The following is a 19,867-nucleotide window of genomic DNA, read 5'->3' as shown; positions in this document are numbered from 1 at the left end:
CGCTTGGTGTACGATGCATGGCTACTGGAGGAGGAAATAGTAAATGAATTTTAAGATTTGTTAATTTGATGTATTCTTTTATTTTAAGTTATTAATTAATATTCTTTTTATTTTCAGGTTACTGGCGTGGATGGTGGTGACGATCCTACTCATTGGCATGGGCACCGGGTTTTATTGGTTTTTTCTTCGGTTCTTTTCTCTTTTATTTTTTTAACTTACCGGAATCGCAAAGGGGTGCTCCAACTGCGGCGTCGGCGTTGTCACACATTTGCGATGCCCATTGATGCTTTTCTTAATAGATTTATTTTATTTTTTTTTTATTTTCAGGTACTCAGCTACAAACTTGGGTGGTTTGGTGGCACCATACAACATTCTACAGAATTTTTGTGCCACCACTTGCACTCGTTTTGCTGAAAGTTGGGGCACTTTCCAATTGGGCTTCGCATTGACATCTACTGTGCTAGAGCAACGCATAAATGGAACAAAACTTCTTTCTGATGTGTTACAGCAATTACCTAAATATTACCTCGATAGCAAACAATCTGAGTTCCTAACTGGCTTCTATGTGAACCGTTTCAAAGACCATCATAATGTGCTACCTGCTGTGATCAATGGTAGCGATGCATTAGTCGAAATGAAAAATTTACCTCGAGAGAGTATTCCACAGATTTTGGGAACATTCTTTCCAAAATGCAATTGTCAGTCACAACAACGTGCCGAAAAGGGGTAAATGGTTTAAAATACTGAAATTTCTAGCCCAGCAGTATGAAAGAGAACTCAGGCAGATCGGAGCAGACCTTATATACGGTCTGATAAGTTCGATTGATGGTGAACGCGATCCACGAAACTTAGATTTTGTTTTTACGTTTGTGCCTGACGTAATTCAACGTTTTCGCTCTTGCATTTGGGCGAAGAAATGTTTGAAATTTTTTCATGCGTCTCTCCAATTGATTTTACGCCAAGTCTCGATGATCCTAGCAATATTTCACGTGAAAACTTAGCTGCCAAATTGGCTGATTGCTTGGTAGCATCACCAGAATTTCTTGAATGGATTGTGGCATTGGCGTTGGAAAAAGTGGGGAGTGACTTAGCTGTGGCCAACCTAGATTCGTTGGAACTACTACGTAAGTCAGCGCCCAAGTTCTCTGTTAAGTCATTATCACAACATTTCGATGTGATTTGGACAGCTTTAAAAAATGAAATCTTTCCGGGCGGTGATAATACAGATATCGTTCCAGCTGGTCTTTTTCTGTTACGTACAATACTTGAACAAGCTAAGTCCCTTCCAAAAATAAGTCATAGTTATCAAACAACTGTGCTGGGCACTATTTTGCCCCATTTAGGGGATGTTAATCAACGACTGTATAATTCTTCGGCAGCTACTGCATTAGTTTGTGTCGCAGGTGATCCTCTATTCGCTGGCGAAAAAATACTTAATACTTTTCTTCTGAAATTGAACACTAAAGCTGCAACAAGTGTACAAGATGCAGATAACGCTCTAACAGCAACAAAAGAAACTTACAATGATGAGCAACGTGTACGGGTATATATGCTTATCGCTCAGCTATTTAAAATTGGGGTTATTCCAAGATACGTTGGATACGTTCAATAACTACTTGCAATCAAATTAATGAAGATATAATTACAATATTACGTAATAAATTAGATTCAGATGCAAATGTACAAAATATCGATTTAAAACATGCTGCACTAAGTGTACTCACAAAAAGTGAGCCAGTGAAAAGCGAAGCAACTCGGAGCTTCTTTACAAAGTGTTCTTGCAATTGATTACGCACGATTCGCTTGATATGCAATGTAGATTTATTAGAATTATTAGGCGCTTTATATCCAATCGAAGTACATTCAAAATGCATCGATGTTCTTACACGTAACTTTATTTTATATGAAAATTTGTAAAACGCAAAGTTTTACGTCAGTTATTGCGTTTAGTAGTGCAAGCAGCATTTACAGCGCGTGTAATCGATTTGGTGTGGCCTTATGCTTTTGAATTGTGCAATTTAGTCAATAAATTTTGTGCGCGGAAATTCACGTGCTAACGCGACAAAGTGCAGGGCAGCGGAGCGATCATCTCTTCGCGCACCGCGACACTCCGGAGGACAACCCACACATTAAATTCGAATTTACACCTGAAAGTATGAAGCGTGTAGAAGCTATCATCAGCATATACCCCGAGGGTTACGAAAGAGCATCCATGATTCCTCTACTGGACTTGGCGCAAAGCCAATATGGTTGGTTGCCTATCTCAGCTATGCATAATGTTGCTGAAATTGTAGAGGTCTCGCATATGCGTGTATATGAAGTAGCCACATTCTATACAATGCTTTTGCGTAAACCAACTGGTAAATATCATATGCAAGTATGTACAACAACACCATGCTGGTTACGCGACTCGGATGAATCATGGAGTGTTGTAAGAAAACTCTAGGTGTCGAAAGAGGAGAGAAAACCAAGGATGGTCTATTTACAATTTCCGAAGTTGAGTGTTTAGGCGCATGCGTGCGCTCCAATGGTTGCCATTAACGACGATTATTATAAAGATCTTACCGTAAAGGATATGGAACAAATTTTAGCAGACCTCAAAGCAAGCAAGCCATCGGCTATTTAGTTCAACCAGTTGTGTCTCTGTCAGGGTCTACCGCAGAAGATGGTAGTTTTAATACCCCGGAAACCCTACTGCCTACAGCATGCAGTAAAAAATGCACCAAAAAATGTTGAAGCACCAGGGGGAGATTAAACAACTGAAGAAAATTGTGATACGCCCGCTAAGCTGCATCAAAATATCGCTAATTCTGAGTGTCCAATGGAACCTCAACCAATGGTAATTATGGAAATGAAGATTTAGTAGTGAAGTTTGAAAATTAACTGTTTTCGATCCCAGCTTTTCACAGGATCCACGAACAATCAAAGGTACGTTAATTCACCATTGAGGAAGCTATCAAGTATGTAGCGAGGCTAAATAATCAAATCTCCTGGGTAAGAATATTCTTGATAATTTTGTATTTGCTCTACAATAAACTGGTTAAACCACCGAATTTTCTATTGTTAACCGCAATGTCGATTTACCTTGAATACATTTCCCAATGTGGCCGCAAGCTTATCCGGTTACGATGCCCTTGAGGAGATTCGAGAACTTTACTTTCTATATCTGTTGTTAGATATGTATATAATTACGCCCTTATGCTCAGATTAAAGGTTCCACCTTTATTTGTCACAAAAAATAGCTTGCTTCTGTTTTCGAAGACGCTAGGAAAGGATCGCTTGGACAAGGGTGGATAGTATGTTTATTCACACTCCTATTCTACGCAAATATATAATGTAGGTAGGACACGTTTGTTTCAGGTGGTACCTTATTGTTCCGGTTGTGGCCGAGTCCAACTTGAGATTGTCTTAAATCGGCATATTCCGGCCTTGACTTTTATTCTGATATTTCGGAAAGCTCTTTGCCGTTTAAGTATTCATCGAAGTGTTGCAGATAAAACGTGAATGTAGAACGTGAATGTCGGAACACGTTCGTCTGATAATACCTCGCGAAGTCCGAACGTCCTCAATGAGTGCATTTCGTTATGGCATAGCCATTATTTACTAATGTCATTTTTACGCGAATCTATTGACTAGGCGAGTTTTTGACCTGGAGTGATGAATGTTAAATTAGTTTAGGTTTCGAATGCTCATAGGTTTACGAAAGTCCATGATTCCATGGTTTCCGCAAAGTTCTGTAAACCGAGGTTAACCCATATTTAGAATATGGCTGTCACTACTCATTGAGTAAAAAATTCTGTTGGCCTCGTGCTTTTGCCCGAGTGCATTTATGTTCTCTGGCAGACAATGGATCTGCGTTAGGGTTCTGGTGTCCTCGCTCGGGGCGAGTGAATGTGGGTTGACTTTTGGAAATTTAAAATATACAAAGGGTCGAAAGCCCTTAGATTCTGTGGAAGATCGGTTCGCCCTTCTGCGGTAGGCTTTTCTGGTGTCCTCGTGCTGGGAGAACGAGTTGGGGTTGCTTGTTGTGTCCTCGCTCGGGGTGGGCGAGTGAATTTGGGTTTATTATGTAAAAAATAAAAAAATAAGTGTTTGGTGGCAGATGGGGGATCTGCATTAGGGTTGTTGGTTGGCCTCGTTCCGGGTGAACGAGAGCTGGGTTTGATTTTTGTTTTTTTTGAAAGTAGGGATATGGAGGAACGGAGGGATTGTTAGGAGGAGCTCTTAGCCTTCTCGCAATCCGTCTATTCCGTTGGAAGAAGGATCAGTTTGACCAAAGGTCGTCTGACTTGACCCTTCTCGGTTTTCAGGTCGACTACGCGTACTCGGTCGTCTTCGCCGGGGTGTACGTTGGCAACTCGACCTAACCTCCATTCGTTGGGAGATAAGTTGTCCTCTTTGAGGACAGCGAGATCTCCCACTTTTATATTTTGTCTGGGACGCTTCCACTTCACTCGTTTTTGAAGTTCGGATAGATATTCCACCTTCCATCGTTTGCAGAAAGTGTGATGGAGGGCTTTGAGTTTCTGCCACCGACTGATCATCGAAGCAGAGCTCCCACTAGGTGGCTGCCAGTGAGGAAATGGCCTGGGTTAAGCAGCTCTATGTCCGTTGGGTCATTGGATGCCGGGCTGAGCGGCCGCGAGTTCAGGCATGTCTCGATGCGGCACAAGAGTGTATGGAATTCCTCGAAGGGGAATTGTGTGGTGAGGCTATCTTTTTGAAGTAGCTTTTGAAGCTTTTCACTCCAGCCTCCCACAGCCCTCCCATATGGGGAGCGCCCGCAGGGATGAAATGCCAAGTGAGTGACTGGTGGCTGTATTTGGAGACAGCGTTCTCTCGCGCTTGTGAGATGAAAGTCTTGAATTCTGATCGTAAGGATCGTGACGCCCCGACAAAGTTCGTACCGTTGTCGGAGTACATATTTTTTGGGCATCCGCGCCTAGATATGAAACGGGCAAATGCCGCAAGAAATGGTGGTGTGCTGAGGTCAGTAGTGGCCTCCAGATGAATTGCTCATGTGAAAAAACACACGAAAAGGCAAATATAGCCTTTGGATAGGCTACACCCTCTGCCGCGGTTACTTTTAATGTCGAAGGGTCCGGCGAAGTCGACTCCAGTATTCGTGAATGCACGGCTGAATTTCGTGCGTTCGCGAGGGAGAATACCCATAAGTTGGGTCTGAGCACGCTTTCGGTGTATAGTGCAAACTTTGCAATTGTGAATAACTGCCATAATCATGGTTCTACATTAGGTATCCAGTATTGGGTGCGTATCAGACGTAACATGAGTTGGTTTTCCCCATGCAGACTTTGTTGATGAAACATTAAGACTGTCAGACGGGATAACCTGCAGTTTTATGGGAGGAGGATTGGTTGGCGCTCATTAAAAGCTAAGTCCTGTGACGCCACGAGTTGTCCCCAATCTTGGTCTAAGTAGGTATTAAGTGAGAGTATTGCACTTTTCCCTGCAATTGGTTTTCCGGCATTTAGATAATTATATTCTGAACTATAATGTTGTTTCTGATAGATTTTAATGATAAGTTGAATTACTGATTTGATCTCATCAGGGGAGATTAAAGGTGACTTGACCTGAAATGATTTTTTTGTTTTGGGGCGAGTTCTTCTGTAGAACCTCATAACGAATTATAACACCCGTAAAGCCCTAGGTAGGTCGGAAAAGTGTTGAAGAATATCGGTAGTATTTACGGTTGCTGTTGCGCAGGTCTTCGCGCTCTTTTCCTCTACGGAGGTGATGTAGTCGCTTTCTTGTGCTGTTCATTGGGAAGTGTCTTCTTGCAGCCAAAAATGTCCTGCCACCACAACGAATTGTTGACCAATTCAGACGCAGGTAATCCTCTGCTTCCTAAATCTGCTGGGTTTGATTCTGAATTTACGTGCAACCAGTCTTTATTTCCGACCATGTCGATGATCTTGGTGATCCGATGTGCGACGAAAGTGGACCAAGAACAGGGCGGTTTCCTTATCCATGCAAGGACGATGGTTGAATCCGTCCAAAGGTGGACTTTCACTGGTCCCAATTTGAGATTTCTGAAAATTGATTCGGCGATTTCCGCACAGCACGGCAAAGTTCCAAACGTGCAAGAGAAAGAGTTTTCACTGGGGCTACTCGGGCTTTGGCTAGAAGCAGGTTTGTGCAGACATTAACATCCGTTTTTACGTGCATGTAAACGGCTGCTGCATAAGCCTTCTCGGATGCGTCACAAAATCCATGTATCTCGATGTCGGTTCCTGGTGAAAAGTTGACCCACCTAGGTATCCTTATTTTATCGATCTCATGGTATTGGCCGGTGAAGGTTCTCCATTTTTCCAACGTAATGGTCGATACTGGTTCATCCCAAGCGGTGCCTTCTAACCAAATACTCTGCATGAGTATTTTTGTCACAATGACCATTGGTGCCAGCCACCCTAATGGATCGAAAAGTTTGGCGATTGCCGATAATATCGCTCGCTTCGTAATGTTTTCGGGATTGTCCAGCGTCCCTGCTTTAAAATAAAATAAATCTGAGTGGGCATTCCATCGAATGCCTAATGCTTTCACTGAACTGGTATCTTCGAATGCCAGGAAGTTTTCACTGAGGAGGTCTGCTTTGGGGATGTCCCTTAGAATGTCCTCTGAATTGGATGTCCATTTGCGAAGTGGAAAGCCCGCTGAGTGCAGGACTTGACGAATTTCATCTCTGGCTTTGATGGTCGATGTGATCGTATGACCACCCGCTAGCACGTCATCTACATACATGTATTCTCGCAGTATGCTAGCCGCTGTAGGGTGTGAATTTGATACGTCGTCTGTTGTAGGAGCGTTCTTATCGCGAGATATGGAGCGCAGTTCACTCCGAAGGTAACCGTCTTTAATTCGTAGATACTAATAGGGCCATTCGGGGAAGTGCGATACACAATGCGTTGAAATTTGGTGTGATTTTCGTTCACCCAAATTTGACGCTACATCTTTTTGATGTCGCTATTGAAGACGAAACGGTATAGTCTCCATCGTAAGATTAATATGGCTAAATCGGCTTGTAGAACTGGGCCTGGGAGGAGAATATCGTTTAGGCTATTACCGTTGGCCGTAGGGCTTGAGGCATTAAATACTACCCGTACCTTTGTAGTGGTAATTTCTGCTTTAGTAACGGCGTGGTGGGGCAGGAAATAATTATTCGAATCGTCGGTTAATATATTGTTTTTTATTTTGTTCATATGTCCGAGCGTTTCATACTCCGACAACACCCGAACATACTCTCTACCTAACTCTGGATTTTTTATTAGTCGTCCCTCATTCCGGAAGAATTGAGAGCATGCTCGCTTCAGAGACGGTCCTAAATTAATATTGTTAGGGTAATCCTGCCGGAAAGGTAGTGACACGGTGTATCTTCCATTCTCACTTCGCTGCGTTGTTTCTTTAAATAATTGTTCGCAGTACCTTTCATCTTCATTTAATATTTTGTCTTTGGGTACATTTTCTACCTCCCAGAAAGTTTTGAGTTGGTTGTCTAACGCAACCTCGTTGTAGAAAGACATAATGCTCTTCGTTGGATTCGATTCGACCGGTTAGTATAAAACCGAACACTGTCTCTTGAGCCAAGAGTGTATTTAGTACATTCTTTTTTATACCGCTCATTATAATTTGGGGATAGATGTCTCCGCCAAGTATGAGGTCTACGTCTTCATTGACGTAGAACCTCTTGTCTGCCAGATCCAAATCTGGGAATGCCTGCGTAGTCATTGCGTTGATATGGCAGGATGGAAGATTCCCAGTGAGTTTCGATAGAACTAGAACGGGTGTAGTCAGGCTGAAGCAGGGATCCACTGGTGAACGCAATTCGATGTTGGATGCTTTTTTCACCTGAGCTGACACCGCATTTGCGATGCCTGAAACTTGGGCATGCATTTTCCTCGCTGGCAAATTGATTCTGCATTTCAGTCTTTCAGTTATAAAGGAACATTCAGACCCAGAATCAATTAATGCCCGCGCGGAGAAGTCGGTACCATTATGGTGAATGTGTACGCGAGCAGTTCCTAATAGCACACCTGTGCTGGAATTGGTATGGCAGGATTTGACATTCTGGTTCGTAGAGGAAGGTGGTTGTCCTGACTCCTGTCTTTTCCGTGCCTGTGCCGAAGTTGATGGGATATTATCCGCATCTTTGAAAGGATTGCGCATCGCCGGTTGCTGAAGTGTGTCCGCATGCAGGAGCGTGTGGTGACGAGAGTGGCATTTGGAACAGTTGTACGAACTGGTGCACCTCGTCACTGTGTGTCCTGGGTTTCAGTTCAGGCAGCCATTTGTGGATTTAACGAATTTAATGCTTTCTACCGGGGTTAAGTCGCAAAAGCGTGAACAGTTGCGTAATCTGTGCTCCGTAGATTTGCAAATTTTACACATTAGTTTTGTTGGTTGCTTGGATACTTTTGTTTGAAAAGCACTAAGTTTTTCGTAGGAGTATCTATCGATTGTCGCGACATATTTGATTTTTGCACTTTAGAAGTGCCATTACCTGTAAACCCAGACACGGTTTCAAGTGTCTGAAAACGATTTGACAAGAATTTGTCCATATCCTCCCACTTAGATATGTCCGTTTTGTGGTCAAAGCTCTGCTCCCATAGAGCCAACGTATTTTCAGGTAATTTTTTCGAACATAAATAAGTAATATTCGTATCCCAATTTGAAACATCAATCTGATGGGTTTTTAAGGATGCTAAACAATTATTTATGTCGCGCTGTAAGGTTTTGATTGAGCTGCCGCACTCGCTATTATATCTTTTTTAGATTAAACAAAATTTGTAGTTGTAAGTTTACGAGAATCGGTTTATTCTCGTATCTCTCACATAGGTTTTTCCAGGCTGTTTCGAAGCCTTCATTTGTCATAGGACATTTCTTGACAATGTCCTTTGCCTCACCTTGAGTTTTTTGGTTAAGGCGGAACAACTTTTCTACCGGGCTTAAGCGACTGTTATTTTTATAGATGGCCGTGAACAGGTCACGAAACGTTGGCCAAGATAGGTAGTCGCCCTTGAATACCTCAGTGTCGCAAGCTGGCAGGCGGATACTGTGTTCACGCACGCGTTCTCCTTCAGGACGAGCCTCCCTATCTTTTTCTTGCTTTAGTTTGGCTTGCAGTTCAGCCATGTTCGACATGTATCGCAGGAATACGGCATATGCCGCTTTATGCTTGATCTTGACCGCTGCAATTTTCTTTGCGTCGAGCGTGTCAGAGTCAAGCAACTCCTCGAGGGCGGTCTCTGCTTTTTCCCACTTAGCTTGCAACTCTTTTTGCTGTATTACAAGAGTGTGTATTGTGTGCAGAGCCGCACTTATGTCGTTAAAGTCGGCCTCGAACTCGATTATTCGATCGGCCAAGCTGATGTAAGATTCCATGTTCATGGATGAAAAATTTGTGGACAAATTGAGTGAGGAATATAAATTTGTATGAACCTGTGCGAATCACCCAACCAACAACTATTAAATTACGCAAAATTTCAGTTATTACTTTTAATTTGTTTATTTTTGTCTGACGTTGCAGATTATTTTTGTGCCGTAAAACAGGGAGCAGGGGAGAGCAACAAAAATGTCTTTTGCGGAGATAAAGGGGGCCACTCGCCACTTCAAAGTTCAATTTTATTATAAAAGAGTGCGCACGCTGATTCTAGTAAAAAACGCGACGAAAAGTGTAAAAATTTAATAAATATCTTGTGCAAAAAGGAACTGTATAACAAAAAATTTATTAGATTAGTTCAAATTCTAGCGACACAAAGGAAAACTGAAAAATTGCCGCTTGAACGGCGTGAAAAAATTTTTTATATGGAAGTGAGGTTATGTGTACCTCTTCCTTGTGCTGTGTCCGGAGAGCCTTACCGCTGGTGTGGGGACAGACCAGATAGTCACAAGGAATTAAAACGTTAATGATACGCGTTTGGACTTCTTTTTATTTTCGTCACTAATCTTTTTACACTTTTCGCACTTAATAGCAAATCACTACGCGTGTGGCACTGAGAATATTTATTTTTTTACTCGGTTTTATTTATTTTTTATAACCAAAAAAAATTGTGACAAGAAATATTGCACTTACTTTGTGGCGGTTTGCTGTTCTGGTGATGATGTGGCAAGTTGGCTTGCGATTTTGCTATTGCTTTAGCTGGCTGTCTTTTGCTCAGTGTTGTTAGCCAATTGTAGTGTATCACGACAATAATTTTACCACCAAAGTGTATTACCAAGCGTGTATGTAATGGTTTTGTACGGATGTGGACTGTATATAGGCGCTAGTTCCTTGTTATGGGGAGATAGGACCAAATGTTCGGCCGGGGTGCGTCTGCTCCTGGAGGTAGTTGGGCGCACCGGGGTCGATCTCAATAAGCGGGTGTATGCGCAAATAAATAAGAGAAGACTAGAATTTCTCGTTATAATAGATGCGTTTTATTATGTAGAATTAAGAAATAAAAAGGTTACAATATTACCTTAAGAAATCGTGGAAGAACGGCAGAGATCGCTGGCGGCAGATGTGAGGTGGTTGCTGTTGAAATCCAAGAGGCCGGTTGTATAGAAAGCTATAACCGTTGACCCGCAAAATCCTCCGTTTTGGAGGGGAAAGGCACCCACACGTCAACCCCGACATGCATATGCTTGAGTGCTGACAAAAAACACACATACACGTGCATGTACATGCATGCACATGCATGTGGCGGTGATGGTGTAGGTGGTTATAAATTAAGTCGAGTATCGAGTATCGATTCGCAGAGTTACATTGGGGGGATCGCAAACAGATGCAGAAAAGTTAGGCATCCTGCCTAAACACCATACAACCGATCGTTCAGATAGAGATTTTTAGCAATTTCTCTCTTAATTTCCAATATAAAAACGTAAAGCTTGGTGATATTTATTCTAATAAGTCATAGAAGATTTCATGAAGAAATCATTTCGATCGGAGCTATATATAATATATATCCCATACAACCGATCGTTCAGATAGAAAGATTTTCAGCCATTTCTCCCTTAATTTAAAATATAAAAACGTTAAACTTGGTGATATTTATTCTAATATATCTTGGAAGATTTCCTGTAAAAATCATTTCGATCGGAGCTATATATAATATATATCCCATACAACCGATCGTTTAGATAAGGGGGTTTTTGCCATTTTTATACTCAGTTGAGCAGAGCTCACAGAGTATATTAACTTTGATTGGATAACGGTTGGTTGTACAGGTATAAAAAAATAGAGATAGATATAGACTTCCATATATCAAAATCATCAGGATCGAAAAAAAAATTGATTGAGCCATGTCCGTCCGTGCGTCCGACCGTCCGTCTGTCCGTTAACACGATAACTTGAGTAAATTTTGAGGTATCTTGATGAAATTTGGTATGTAGGTTTCTGAGCACTCATCTCAGATCGCTATTTAAAATGAACAATATCGGAGTATAACCACGCCCACTTTTTCGATATCGAAAATTTCGAAAAACAGAAAAAGTGCGATAATTCATTACCAAAGACGAATAAAGCGATGAAACTTGGTAGGTGAGCTGAACTTATGACGCAGAATAAAAAATTAGTAAAATTTTGGTCAATGGGCGTGGCACCGCCCACTTTTAAAAGAAGGTAATTTAAAATTTTGCAAGCAGTAATTTGGCAGTCGTTGATGATATCATGATGAAATTTGGCAGGAACGTTACTCCTATTACTATATGTATGTTTAATAAAAACTAGCAAAATCGGAGGACGAACACGCCCACTTTTAAAAAACAATTTTTTTAAAGTCAAATTTTAACAAAAAGTTTAATATCTTTACAGTATATAAGTAAATTATGTCAACATTCAGCTACAGTAATGTATTGGTGTAACCAAATACAACAATAAAAGAAAATTTCAAAATGGGCGTGGCTCCGCCCTTTTTCATTTAATTTGTCTAGGATACTTTTAATGCCATAAGTCGAACAAAAATTTACCAATTCTTGTGAAATTTGGTAGGGGCTTAGATTCTGGGACGATAACTTATTTCTGTGAAAAAGGGCGAAATCGGTTGAAGCCACGCCCAGTTTTTATACACAGTCGACCGTCTGTCCTTCCGCTCGGCCTTTAACACTATAACTTGAGCAAAAATCGATATATCTTTACTAAACTCAGTTCACGTACTTATCTGAGCTCACTCTGTATTGGTATAAAAAATGGCCGAAATCGGACTACGACCACGCCCACTTTTTCGATATAGAAAATTCCGAAAAACGAAAAAAATGCCATAATTCTATACCAAATGCGAAAAAAGGGATGAAATATGGTATTTCGATTAGTTTATTGACGCAAAATATAACTTTAGAAAAAAACTTTGTAAAATGGGTGTGACACCTACCATATTAAGTAGAATGAAATGAAAAAGTTCTGCAGGGCGAAATAAAAAACCCTTGAAATCTTGGCAGGAATACTGTTCGTGGTATTATATATATAAATAAATTAGCGGTATCCAACAGATGATGTTCTGGGTCACCCTGGTCCACATTTTGGTCGATATCTGGAAAACGCCTTCACATATACAACTACGACCACTCCCTTTTAAAAGCCTCATTAATACCTTTAATTTGATACCCATATCGTACAAACGCATTCTAGAGTCACCCCTGATCCACCTTTATGCCGACATCTCGAAAAGGCGACCACCTATACAACTACCACCACTCCCTTTTAAAACCCTCATTAATACCTTTAATTTGATACCCATATCGTACAAACACATTCTAGAGTCACCCCTGGTCCACCTTTATGGCGATATCTCGAAAAGGCGTCCCCCACTCCCTTTCAAAATACTCATTAACACCTTTCATTTGATACCCATATCGTACAAACATATTCTAGAGTCTAGAAGGCGTCCGCCTATAGAACTAAGGCCCACTCCCTTTTAAAATACTCATTAACACTTTTCGTTTGATACCCATATTGTACAAACAAATTCTAGGGTCACCCCTAGTCCACCTTTATGCCGATATCTCGAAAAGGCGACCACCTATACAACTACCACCACTCTCTTTTAAAACCCTCATTAATACCTTTAATTTGATACCCATATCGTACAAACACATTCTAGAGTCACCCCTGGTCCACCTTTATGGCGATATCTCGAAAAGGCGTCCACCTATCGAACTAAGGCCCACTCCCTTTTAAAATGTTCATTAACCCCTTTCATTTGATATCCATATCGTACAAACATATTCTAGAGTCACCCCTGGTCCACCTTTATGTCGATATCTCGAAAAGGCGTCATAGAAGGCGTTATAGAACTAAGCCCCACTAGCAGCTTTCGTTTGATACCCATATTGTACAAACGCATTCTAGAGTCACCCCTGGTCCACCTTTATGGCGATATCTCGAAAAGGCGTTCAGCTATAGAACTAAGGCCCACTCCCTTTTAAAATACTCATTAATACCTTTCGTTTGATACCCACCCATATCGTACAAACATATTTTAGGGTCACCCCTGGTCCACCTTTATGGCTATATCTCGAGAAGGCGTCCACCTATAGAACTAAGGCCCACTCCCTTTTAAAATGTTCATTAACCCCTTTCATTTGATACCCATATCGTACAAACAAATTCTAGGGTCATCCCTGGTCCACTTTTATGGCGATATCTCAAAACGGCGTCCACCTATGGAAATAAGGATCACTCCCTTTTAAAATATTCATTAACACCTTTCATTTGATACCCATATCGTACAAACAAATTCTAGTGTCAACCCTGATCCACCTTTATGGCGATGCCCCTAAATGGCGTCCACCTATATAACTATGACCCACTCCCTCTTAAAATACTCTTTAATAACTTTCATTTGATACACATGTCATACAAACACATTCCTGGGTTACCCTCGGTTCATTTTCCTACATGGTTATTTTCCCTTATGTTGCCACCATAGCTTTCAACTGAGCATGTAATGTTCGGTTACACCCGAACTTAACCTGCCTTACTTGTTTATTTTATATTTATCTTAAAAATCGTTTAGGTATGTACATCTGTTCACTATATATTTCCTATCTTATACATCCGATTATTTGGAGATTACGAACGGGATAAGATTATTGTTCAGCCCCATTCATGAAAGGTATGAAATCTTCGGCACAGGCCGAAGCCGTCCTTACTTGTTTATGTACATCTAGTATCAATGTGCCAGTCATATTATGATCTGTACTACTCAAATTAAAATTTATGCTAGTGAAACTATTGAAAAGTTCGCAACTACTGCGACAGAAAACGTGGTCGAGACAGCTCCCAGAAATACTGCGAGTTGGTGCATTTAAATATAATACTAGACCATAATTTGCCATTAGTGTAAGATACGTATCTATTGTGGCATTATGGTTAAGTATGTCAAGATTAAGGTCGCCTAAGACAATAGTATTACCTGACTTTTCATTACTAAGAATACCTCAAAACTCTTCAAAAAATGTCTGGACAGGAACCGCATGTAGCTTATAAACACACATAAAAGTAACAATCTTAAAAGAGATTTTTAGTGTGACAGCAGCGCTTTGACATTGTATTCAACATAATCACATACGTACATACCACAAACAAAAACTCCAACACCACACGCAGAATACATTTCATTAGTGTTGGAAAAGAAGTTATAATAAGAGATTGAAAAATATCGTATTTCGTTTGAGTAGATCCAAACTTCGGAAATAAAAATTAAATCCGGATGTTTTTAAAAACCTCAAGGTTACACAATAATAAGTCAAAATTTTGCCGAAGACTGCGTACGTTTTCGTGAATTACAACAAAAGATTCATTAAAATTACAAAGTGAATTTATATCTGTAATATGGCTAGTAATGGCATGGTTGTCATTTAAAAAATGATGAAAAGCCATTAGAAATAGATATCAAATAAAATTATAAATAAAACTTGATTACTTTAATTTTCTTTCGATAAATCGTCAAAAGTTTTTATAGTAACAACCCCGCCATCATCAACCTTTCTCATAAGGATTCTACCATTTTTCGGTCATAAATACTTATGTATAGTTCTTTGGTTTTTTAGCATAGTTGTCAATTTACCCTTTGCTTTGCGTTTGTTACTCATTACATTTCGCTTTAGCTCAGTGGAAGCAAAGTGAACACACAGCGCATGCTTTACGTGGGAGTTCTAGTTTTTCTGCTTGAGTTTTTTAACATAGCATCTGCTTATATCATCTGGAGAGACAGATATGCCGAATGCAGCGCCTATAACAAGGGCCCCAAAATCAAAACTGTGGCTGTGTGAGTAAAACTAAAATTATCTTATTGGTAGTGGTTTAGATGCTGATGGAAAGTCAATGAGTTAGGACGTATGCACGCACGTTTGTTAACACATGAAAAGCAATTCGCAAATATGCCATATAAATACTACTTTATTGCAAATTGTTAACATTAAACAATGAAAACATGAAAACATTCTGCGCATGAGCGTTTGTTTGCAAAATATCTTTTCGCAAATGCGCAAATAAACAATAGCATCACCCGATGTGGCTGAACAAGCAGCAATGATGACATGATATGAAACTTCTCGCTCTCTGAGAGCGCGTGAAAATGTGCATTTTTTATAATATTGACCATAGATGCCATCATCCTCAAAATCAAATTTGGGCATTTCGGAATAACTTTGGGGTATTTTACATGGTAAAGGTTTAATTTATGATTTTCACCGAAAACTTACTCAAGATTGTCAAATGGGATATCAAAAAACTCGAATTTTTTCAGGATCACAAATACAAAAAAAAGCTTATTTTACCCGTTAAAAATTTTTCCGTGACAACACGTGAAATTTAATTTTTTGATAGCTAAGATAAAATGTACTTATCTCTTTTCGTGCGCTAATATAACAGCTCATTTAATTTTGTTATTTCTTGTACCTTTTTTACAAATTTTTGATCCGCCTATGTAGTTGAATACACTTGAAATGAAAAATAATGAAAACGCACCGATTTTCTTGGATTTTTTTTGCGCGGTTTACGCAACTCTGATCTTCAAGACCCATTCTTGGAAACGAATGAAGTTTGTTTACAATCGAATGAAACAATGTTTACAATTGAATGAACTTTAAGACCCATTCCTGGAAACGAATTGAGAGAGAATGAATGTTTCGTATCATGTCATCATTGCAAGCAGCGACAACTAAAGACGAAAGAGAATAATAATACGTGTGAAGTGGCGTCAATAATTATTTCCCTAAATGATGAACGCTGGCCTATAATTTGCTTTGTGCACTCATTCGCGTTATCACTCGTACGCTGAGGTACGCCAACCAGCGTTGCTGCTGAAAATTTTTAAAAAGTCGCACAGAAAAGGGGGGCTCTGGGATGTTAGCACCCCATTTCTGGAATTTTATAACAAAACATATGCCAAATAATTGGTCACTAATTGGTCATAATTGGTCAGCAGGTTTCAGTAATTGGTCAGCATTAGAAAAAATTTTATGGAAATTTTAAAATTTTCATGGTCGGGTGTGGGATGTTAGCACCCCATTTCTGGAATTTTATAACAAAACATATGCCAAATAATTGGTCACTAATTGGTCATAATTGGTCAGCAGGTCCCACTAATTGGTCAGCCATAGACAATTTTTTATGGCCATTTAAAGTTTTCCAAGGAAAACCAATTTTCCTGTCTAGACACCCTGTATAAATAAATTTTCCAAAAAAAAATATGCCAATTAATTGATCACTAATTGGTCATAATTCGTCAGCAGGTTTCGTTAATTGGTCAGCCATAGGAACTTTTTAATTAATTTTTAAAGTTTTCTTTGTTATCGGATGTTATCGTGTTATCGGATGTTAGCACCCCATCGGTGGATTTTCAAATCGAAACGTATGCCAAATAATTGGTCACTAATTGGTCATAATTGGTCAGCGGGTCCCACTAATTGGTCAGCCATAGAAAATTTTTTATGGCCATTTAAAGTTTTCCAAGGGAAAAATAATTTTTCTGTTTAAACACCCTGTATACATAAATTTTCCAAAAAAAATTATGCCAATTAATTGGTCACTAATTGGTCATAATTGGTCAGCAGGTTTCGTTAATTGGTCAGCCATAGGAACTTTTTAATTAATTTTTAAAGTTTTCTTTGTTATCGGATGTTACCCTGTTATCGGATGTTAGCACCCCGTCGGTGGACTTTCGATTCGAAAGGTATGCCAAATAATTGGTCACTAATTGGTCATAATTGGTCAGCGGGTCCCACTAATTGGTCAGCCATAGAAAATTTTTTATGGCCATTTAAAATTTTCCAAGGGAAAAACAATTTTCCTGTTTAAACACCCTGTATACATAAATTTTCCAAAAAAATTATGCCAATTAATTGGTCACTAATTGGTCATAATTCGTCAGAGGGTCCCACTAATTGGTCAGCCATAGACAATTTTTTATGACCATTTAAAGTTTTCCAAGGAAAATCAATTTTGCTGTCTAGACACCCTGTATACATAAATTTTCCAAAAAAAATTATGCCAATTAATTGGTCACTAATTGGTCATAATTGGTCAGCAGGTTTCGTTAATTGGTCAGCCATAGGAACTTTTTAATTAATTTTTAAAGTTTTCTTTGTTATCGGATGTTACCCTGTTATCGGATGTTAGCACCCCGTCGGTGGACTTTCGATTCGAAAGGTATGCCAAATAATTGGTCACTAATTGGTCATAATTGGTCAGCGGGTCCCACTAATTGGTCAGCCATAGAAAATTTTTTATGGCCATTTAAAATTTTCCAAGGGAAAAACAATTTTCCTGTTTAAACACCCTGTATACATAAATTTTCCAAAAAAATTATGCCAATTAATTGGTCACTAATTGGTCATAATTGGTCAGTGGGTCGCACTATTTGGTCAGCCATAGACAATTTTTTATGACCATTTAAAGTTTTCCAAAGAAAATCAATTTTGCTGTCTAGACACCCTGTATACATATATTTTCCAAAAAAAATTATGCCAATTAATTGGTCACTAATTGGTCATAATTGGTCAGCAGGTTTCGTTAATTGGTCAGCCATAGGAACTTTTTAATTAATTTTTAAAGTTTTCTTTGTTATCGGATGTTACCCTGTTATCGGATGTTAGCACCCCATCGGTGGATTTTCGATTCGAAAGGTATGCCAAATAATTGGTCGCTAATTGGTCATAATTGGTCAGCCATAGAAAATTTGTTATGGCCATTTAAAGTTTTCCAAGGGAAAAACAATTTTCCTGTTTAAACACCCTGTATACATAAATTTTCCAAAAAAAATGATGCCAATTAATTGGTCACTAATTGGTCATAATTGGTCAGTGGGTCCCACTAATTGGTCAGCCATAGAAAATTTTTTATGGCCATTTAAAATTTTCCAAGGGAAAAACAATTTTCCTGTCTAAACACCCTGTATACATAAATTTTCCAAAAAAAATTATGCCAATTAATTGGTCACTAATTGGTCATAATTGGTCAGCAGGTTTCGTTAATTGGTCAGCCATAGGAACTTTTTAATTAATTTTTAAAGTTTTCTTTGTTATCGGATGTTACCCTGTTATCGGATGTTAGCACCCCATCGGTGGATTTTGAATTCGAAAAGCATGCCAAATAATTGGTCACTAATTGGTCATAATTGGTCAGTGGGTCCTACTCATTGGTCAGCCATAGACAATTTTTTATGGTCATTTAAAATTTTCCAAGGAAAACCAATTTTCCTGTCTAGACACCCTGCACACATGGAATTTCCAAAAAAAATTATGCCAGTTAAATGTTCACTTATTCTTTATAATTTCTCAGTAGTAGGTCAATTATTTATCCCTAACCATAAAGAAAATGCGGTTAGCGTTTTTAACAATTTTTCCCGGTTGCACTAAAAACTTGGTTATTCCATAATGCTTTCTTAATAATTATTTTTATCTTACGTGGCATCACAGTCGAAAAATGCGCGCAGAAGGCGTAAAGCTTAAATACAACATTGCTTATAATAGTAGAAAAGAAGCAATAGCAGAGATAATAAGATTTGCGCCTAAATAGATTCGTTCGCGGGTTCGAATCCGTCTATTTTATTATTATTATTTTTTTTTCATTTAATTCCTTTAACATATTTTTTTAATTAATAGTTTTATTATTTAAGTATTATTTTTATTTAAAATATATTATTTTCCTTCCAAATTAAATATAACAATCATATGTTATAGACGTATACAACACAAACCTGCTTACAGCACCAAATTAAATACCTTTAGCTTAATCTCAAAATTAAACAATCATATGTAGACATAAAACAAGTACAAGTATTGTTAAAAGTGTTACAAAATCACTTAAAAATAAAAAAAAGCAGCTAAACAGAGAATACAATATGAAATGTTGTTTAATTTGCTTAGAGAATTGACGTTTCACAAATTGATCATCCATAGAAGATTTTTTATTAAGGTTTAAACTTGATGTTGTTGTTGTTGTTGTAGCGATTAGGTTACTCCCCGAAGGCTTTGGGGAGTGTTATCGATGTGATGGTCCTTTGTCGGATACAGATCCGATACGCTCCGGTAACACAGCACCATTAAGGTGCTGGCCCGACCATCTCGGGAACGATTTATATGGCCATATTGAACCTTCAGGCCATCCCTCCCTCCCCACCCCCAAGTTCCATGAGGAGCTTGGGGTCGCCATAGCCTCGTCTGTTAGTGAAACGGGATTCGCCGCTCGAAGGTGAGGTTGACAATTGGGTTGGAGAAGCTATATATTGCGCTACACAACCCCTTGAATCCCGTTTAAACTTGATCGAGGTACCAAGTTACTTGTCCAGACATTCTGTATAGTTACATGTTTGAAAAAATATATATGCCAAATAGTAAGTCACCATTGGTTATGACTTTTCAGTATGTTTTA

General features: G+C 39.1%; 1 protein-coding gene and 2 pseudogenes across 23 annotated transcripts in view; 2 read left to right on the top strand and 1 right to left on the bottom strand.

Moving 5' to 3' along the window:
• Window positions 1-19,867, bottom strand: part of RyR (Ryanodine receptor) — a 1,962,175-nt gene that overhangs the window by 795,940 nt on the left and 1,146,368 nt on the right. The gene's annotated exons all lie outside the window — the stretch shown is intronic.
• Window positions 137-2,159, top strand: LOC137244294 (MMS19 nucleotide excision repair protein-like; annotated as a pseudogene).
• LOC137243102 (NADH dehydrogenase [ubiquinone] flavoprotein 2, mitochondrial-like) lies at window positions 2,081-2,626 on the top strand (annotated as a pseudogene).

The sequence above is a fragment of the Eurosta solidaginis genome, chromosome 3, assembly GCF_040869045.1.
Source record: "Eurosta solidaginis isolate ZX-2024a chromosome 3, ASM4086904v1, whole genome shotgun sequence".
Lineage (NCBI taxonomy): Eukaryota > Metazoa > Arthropoda > Insecta > Diptera > Tephritidae > Eurosta > Eurosta solidaginis.
This window is presented reverse-complemented; position numbering and strand designations above follow the sequence as displayed.